The 6,895-nt window shown below is 45.6% G+C and overlaps 1 long non-coding RNA gene across 1 annotated transcript; it reads right to left on the bottom strand.

The window, feature by feature from the left end:
- Window positions 1–979: 979 nt before the first annotated feature.
- LOC134734691 (uncharacterized) lies at window positions 980–2,275 on the bottom strand. The gene is made up of 3 exons (XR_010117771.1): window positions 2,217–2,275; window positions 1,548–1,654; window positions 980–1,080 (listed from the first exon to the last, which is right to left on the bottom strand). It is a non-coding gene; the product is annotated as an uncharacterized lncRNA (long non-coding RNA).
- Window positions 2,276–6,895: the final 4,620 nt, after the last annotated feature.

A 6,895-nucleotide genomic window follows, 5' to 3' on the forward strand; every position in this document is an offset into this window, starting at 1 on the left:
ATCCACTGGGTGAAGCCAGCTCCGCTCCTGAGTTTGGTGGGGATGTGGGGAACCTTTATGTCTAGCTCAAGGTTTGTAAACAGACCAATCAGCACCCTGTGTCTAGCTCAGGGTTTCTGAATGCACCAATTGACACTCTGTATCTAGCTACTCTGGTGGGGACGTGGAGAACCTTTGTGTCGAGCTCAGGGATTGTAAACACACCAATCAGTGCTCTGTCAAAGCAGACCACTGGGTTCTACCAATCAGCAGGATGTGGGTGGGACCACATAAGAGAATAAAAGCAGGCTGCCCAAGCCAGCAGTGGCAACCTGCTCGGGTCCCCTTCCACAGCGTGGAAACTTTGTTCTTTTGCTCTTTGCAATAAATCTTGCTACTGCTCACTCTTTGGGTCCACACTGCCTTTATGAGCTGTAACACTCACCGTGAAGGTCTGCAGCTTCACTCCTGGAGCCAGCAAGACCATGAGCCCACCGGGAGGAACGAACAAACTCCAGACGTGCCACCTTAAGAGCTGTAACACTCACCGCGAGGATCTACGGCTTCATTCTTGAAGTCCGTGAGACCAAGAACCCACCAATTTCGGACACACCAGCACTGTGGGAGGCTGAGGCAGGTGGGTCACCTGAAGTCAGGAGTTCGAGACCAGCCTGGCCAACATGGCGAAACCCCGCCCCTACTAAAAATACAAAGTAGTCGGCGTGGTGGCTGGCGCCTGTAATCCCAGCTACTCAAGAAGTTGAGGCCGGAGAATTGCTTGAACCCGGGAGGCGGAGGTTGCAGTGAACCGAGATTGGGCCACTGCACTCCAGCCTGGGCGACAAGAGCGAGGCTCTGTCTCAAAAAAAAAAAAAAAAAAAAAAAGAAAATTCCTAATTGGGCGAGTGCACAAGTAAGACAGAGTTAAAATCCTACGGTATTGGGTATTGTTTACTCCCAAAGGGTTTCTTCCAAGTCCTCTCAGCTCGGGCCTCCTGGCCGGGGCGGCAGGAGCAAAGGTGGCGCCATTCCGTACACAGACATGTTCTAGTGTTCTAACGTCCCCAGCCTCTTCCCTCTTCGTTCTACTCCCTGAGGTACCTAGAAGCAAAAGAAGATTTTGCTGTTTTGTTTTTGTTTGTTTGTTTTGTTTTTTGAGAAAGGGGCACAAAGCAGGATGAGAACGGATCCCTAAATTCAGGTCGTGGCTTTCCCAGCATCCAGTTTCTGCTTAGCAAAGATCCAAGAGAGCTTCCCCGTAACTTGGATTTTTGTCTGAGATAAGGGTTCAAAAGCAGAGCATTTTAATGTCACAGGTAGTTCACATGGATACATTAGAATTAAGTTATTTGAAAAACAAATGATATAGGAGCTATAAAGAAATTATTTAGGCAGTTAGTGAGTGTAAGAGAGTCCTCGGTAAGCTTCCCTTTTAACAAAAAGCAGTCCCCAAATAATTTCTTTTCCAACAAAGAACAGCTTGTAAAACTGAGCTGCAGACCTAAATAAGCAAGCTAGAAGCTTGCATAGTTAGATGCTTTTAGCTGTGCTGATAGAAAAAAGGCTACCTGGGGGCCAGGCATGTTCAACATGGAGGATCCCTCTTCTCTTTTCTTTGTCACGACTTGGGCAGTAAAAAGGCAGGCAACATGGTCTGGACTGGTAGAGACCCCATCTGCATAATAAAATATTAGCGGGGGATGGCCAGCTTCTTCACACTCTATGCAAACAGCACACCTGGTCCTACCAATCTCTCAGGCCCTATGTTAATCAGACACTGCCTCCTCAAGCTTGTCTGTAAAACCCTGTGCATTTCGCCAGGAAACCCGAAGACCCAAAATGGACACCCCTCTCTCTCTGCAGGAGAGAGAACTATTCTCTTTTTCTTTTGCCTGTTAAACCTCTGCTCTTAAACTCACTTCTTGTGTGTCCACATCATCGATTTCCCTAGCACGAGACAATGAACCTCTGGTATTTACCCTAGACTATGAGGCCGCTTCACAAACAAACAAAAAAACCAATAACAACAGTAAAAGTGCTAAAATGCCAGTAGGAAGTGGTGAAAGTGGTGCTGCGAGTGTGTGGGACCAGAAAAATCAACTTTGAGATGAGGGCAGGCAGGGCAGCCTTAATTTGTTCCCAGTGGAGCAGGCCCCTCCAGGAGGAGCTGCCACCGGTTTGGGGAGCCTACAGTTCCTCCTCCCAGGTCTGGGGCAGGACCCAGGCAGGTTGCGCACCTGAGCGACGGCCCTTGTCCTCTTATTTTCTGGGTAAGGGGCTGTCGTTTTCCCGCACAACAGTGGTCAGGAGAGGCAGTCACTGACTTGAGGTGACCAGGGAAGAGCAGGGCCATCCATTTCTTCTGGAAAAAAAATCAGTTTTAAAATCAGAGAAATGCCCAGGGCTGAAGCCTGAAGCCGTTTCTTCCTCTGTGCCAGATAACCTCAGGATCCCTAATTCTTTGGAATCTCACCCTGCCGAATTACTTTCTTTCAAAAATAAAATTATTTTCTGATAATTACGGTAATGTACATTCTCTAAATTTTTGAAAACCATGGAAACATGAAAAAGGTGTGTGTGTACACACAGTGGGGATGAACTTTACATTCTGTAAATGCTGCTTTTTCACATCACATGATAACACTTTGTCCACTTTTAAAAGTGGTTGTAATGACTGAACAATATTTTACCCATTTTAGGGATGCACAATTCTTTAGTTAACTATTCCCTTCGTGTTGAACATTAAGGCAGTTCTACTTCATTGCTCCTGTAAAGAATGCTCCTTCACAGAATACCCTGGGTCTCAGCTTCCACAGTGGAGGAGAGGAAGTTGGTGGGAACATCAGACTGGGACGGGTCACCCATCCTTTGTTCTTCCGGTATTGCTCCTCTGCAAACCTTAGGGCCACCATCAGCAGCAGCCTCCAAACCAGTATTGTGGGGTAGGGTGGTCACCACATAAGGATATCTGGCCTGTGGGGAAAGTGGGGACTGAAATCCAGCTTGAATGTTGCTGGCTTACCTGTGTGTAAGCATAAGTCTGTGTCCATTCTTCTAATTCACTCAAAGGTGCTACATGGATTAGACGAACAAGTGGTCCTGGTAGCAGCTGGGGCCTGAGTGGGTGCATACACAGAAATGGAATACTACGATGTTGCTTTGATTTTTTAGTTTTATTTTAGGAATATCCTGGCTTAGGTTTGGCTTATGATTTCTGCTTTACTCTCATTTCAACACTTTACCATCAGTGGGAAATATCACTGTTGCTTTATGTGCAAAGTGATGGTTTTAATAAGGGGTAAAGAGGCATAGTTAGTTGACCACTGCACTTTCGTCTGGGACAGCACCTTTCTTACCCAAATGGGATCATATTGAAGCTATGACTTACATGGTTTGGGATCTTAGTGATATACATTTCAAAAAGCAATGTTAAACACATTGAGCTAGGCTGAAAAAAGTAATTTAGAAAGAATTTTACTTCCTGGTTCGAAGTAAATCAGTATAGCAGGGTGGTTGTGTTCATGGTCTCTGCATCCAGACTGCTGTATGACCTTGGCAAGTGAAGGCAACATGTGATGATTATGTTTCCATAACTGTAACATGAAAGACTAAGAGTACCTACCCCAAAGGGTTGTTGGGAAGATTAATTGAGGAACTGTAGGTAAGACACTTAGAACAATGCCTGGCTCATCATAAGTGCTAAGTTAATGTTAGATTTTATGATTATATCCATTTATAAAACCAGCAGCATTTCTCACTTCCACTTTTTTCTTCATTCCAGTCTTCTTACATAAGACACTTATTCATAGAACCCCAGTCTCATTTTTCTCCCTGCATCCACAACCTCTTCATGTTTAACTCTCCCTAATGCACTGCAGATATTTACTGAAAAAATTGAGTTGGTAGTTTTTCCTGGGTCCTTCCTTTCCCATCCTGGTCTCTCAGCCACTTTTCTTCTAGCTTTTGGATTCTTTGCCTCCCCATTCCCTGTCTTATAGGTGGGGATCCTGGAATATCTTTCATAACCTGATGGTAGTAGTTGCCTTCAACCAGAGCCTGGGCACTACATTACAGGGGAAAATCAGGCCTTATTGCTGTGGCTATGAACTGGTACCCCTCCTCTTCCTGCCCCAACATAATTGTCCTACAGGCCCCTTCAGAGATGTTAGAACTTCTACTTTTCTGGTCTGGAGTTGAGCTCTGTTTCTTGTGCCAGGCAGTGCTGGCTGGAGTAGCAGAGGGGAGGAGACACTCACAGAGCAGCCTGGGCTGTAGCAAAGGCAGAGTACCACGTGGTGCTGATAAAACAAAGGCTTTATTTTTTCATAGGGTCAGACACAGGTGATGACAACTGGCTGTGCAGATATTGCACACACTGGCAGATACCAGGGTGGATATCCTGTGGGATTCTGGAGAATGGACAGGAAGAGCCACTAAGGATACCTCAGAGCTCTCTGGGGGTGGACTTCTCAGCACTGGCCAAAGGAAAGGAGATTTGAGAATGAGAGAGCAAGGCAGACCAGGATGCTCCTTGGACTTTCCTTCCTCTAAAGTTGCTTATTTCAGCATCAAGATCCAGGTCAGTGGCAGCCTGAGCCCCCGCCTTGCTGACCACTGCCCCTGCCACAGAAGTTGGAGCTGTGGCACTGGCATTGGTGGGAACTGTGGCGCCTGTGGTGGCTCAGGCAGCACAGACATTTTGTGTCCCCTCAAAGTGCTCCTGTCACTCACTCCCCTCCTCCTGAGATCAGGTGTCCACACTCCTCACATGCACAGGATTTGTCTGTGATGTCCCCTCAAAGAGGGGACAGAAAGTGTTGGAAAACACAGTGCTATTTTTCCCAGTTTTGCTGGTGATGGAGGCCAAGAGAATGTCAGCTGGGCAGAAAGTCAGTCTAATGAAGCTGTGTCATTACGGGGCTCTGGGCCTTCTAAAGGGTCCACCTCAGTCCCTAGTCCACGGCTGTAGCTGGAGACACCACCTTCTGTGTTTCTTTATCATTTGGCTTGAGCCTCCTCCCCTTCCTAACAGCCAGCACCAGCCCTCCTCACTCCATGAAATTCCTCCTGCTTCAAGTCCTTCATTCCCATATTCCTTCAGTAATAAATTTCTATTGAGACTCAGCAATGTTTCCCATCCAAAGAGCACCAGTAAAATACCTATAGTAGAGTGACTTTATGTTTGTTGACTTGTTGAAATGATGGAGATAGGACACGATATGGAAGCATTAAGAGGTGCTCACTGTAGGATTTGGGCCTGTGTGTTAGGTAGTTTGGGGAAGTGTTGAAGGAATTAAAAGTTTTGTTCTGGATTTGATGCTGTCAGAAAGCAAGGACACTTCAATAAGCAGGTATCAATAATTTTTAACTAGGAAGTTGGAGCAATGAGGCAAGGTTAAAGCTATAACTAGTAAAAAGGTAGAAGTCATTCATATGAGCTGAGACAAGTGAATGCTTGGTCATTTTTTTGGTTTAGACAATGCTTTTGTTTCACTGATGCTCAGAGTGGTCTTGTTTTTGTCTTGCTCCCTCGAGGTCACAGAGTTAGCTTATCTAAGGTTAGAGTTCTGTGAAAGTATTTATATTCAACAGGAGAACACCAGAGCCTTGCTACTAGAGCCAGGCCGGCTTGCTCCCGGAAATCTGGGCTACTCCTTCTTTTCTCAGTGACAATTATGGGCCAGGCATCACGGTCAGTAGTAGTGATAGGGTAGGTGAGAGAAAATCATGGCATCTGTCTTCAGTGAGCTTAAAGTCTAGCAGATCTAGCAGATCTAACAAACATAAAAGAGTAAATTGTTAGGGATAATGGACCCCAGAAGGAGTTCCATGTGCCATGGGCGTGTAGAGAAAAGGTATTGAAGTCTATACTTTGTTGCAAACTGAATATTTATTTTTTCATATCTTGTGGTTATCATAAGCAAGCCTTATCCTCCAGACAGGGCAAACATGGCAGCCATTTTCCTCCATAGATTGCAACCCTGAGCCATTGGCAGCAGGGGAGGCAAGAGGCAGGAGCCAGAATTAAAAAGGAAAATAAATCACACATTTTGGGCAAGTTTCAAAGAATCAAAATACCCTTTCCAATGACTTTCAATACATCATGTTACCTCTGTTTTATGAAACACAGAGGATGACTATTAGGCTTTCTTCCAGCCCCATTCTTGACTACCTGTCTTGAAAGTCTCCCCACAAGACCTGGAGAGCTCATTAATCTCCTTTCTACCTTAGTGATTGCTCCTGTCACTCACTCTCCTCCTCCTGAGATCAGGTGTCCACAGTCCTCAAATGCACAGGATTTGTCCTGTGATGACACACGGTAGCTATAAGATCATGATCTGGTCACTTCCCCTACAGCACAAGGGCACCTCCCTGAGAATCACTAGTCCCAGGAGTCCCACCCTGAGGAGCCTTGGCTTCCTGTGGTCCCCAGACATCAAGGAAATACAGAGACTGCTCTAGCTGGGTGAATCCAGGAAAAATTTCATGACTTAGTCATTCCAATTGGTACTATGGTAACAGGCACTGCAAGACCCCAGGTTTAGCTCTTTGTAGTGCATTTTGGACATTCCACGTCAGCAATCAAGGATGAGTCAACAAACAATTCTTCTCCCTTTGCGTACAACTCACAGTTCCTTCTCCATTCTGTTTCTGCCATGACTGTGACAGTCAGATTCCACGGCAAGCAGCTGAGTCATTCTTAAGGAAAATGGGACTCGGTAGCCAGGAAGTGCCATATACCTTTAATGTGCCTAAGTTTCTTATATGGATTCTAATTTACCCCTCAGGTTAAGTAGTATTTTGAGATATTTATACCTCTCTAGTCTCCTGAGAAAGTTCTGGTTGGACCTAGTGTGTAAAAGGATGTTGGACTCGAATTTTCTTCTTGTATTGGGATGTTGGCTGGAGTTGAAAG

The sequence above is a fragment of the Symphalangus syndactylus genome, chromosome 12 (assembly GCF_028878055.3).
Source record: "Symphalangus syndactylus isolate Jambi chromosome 12, NHGRI_mSymSyn1-v2.1_pri, whole genome shotgun sequence".
NCBI classification, from domain to species: Eukaryota; Metazoa; Chordata; class Mammalia; order Primates; family Hylobatidae; genus Symphalangus; species Symphalangus syndactylus.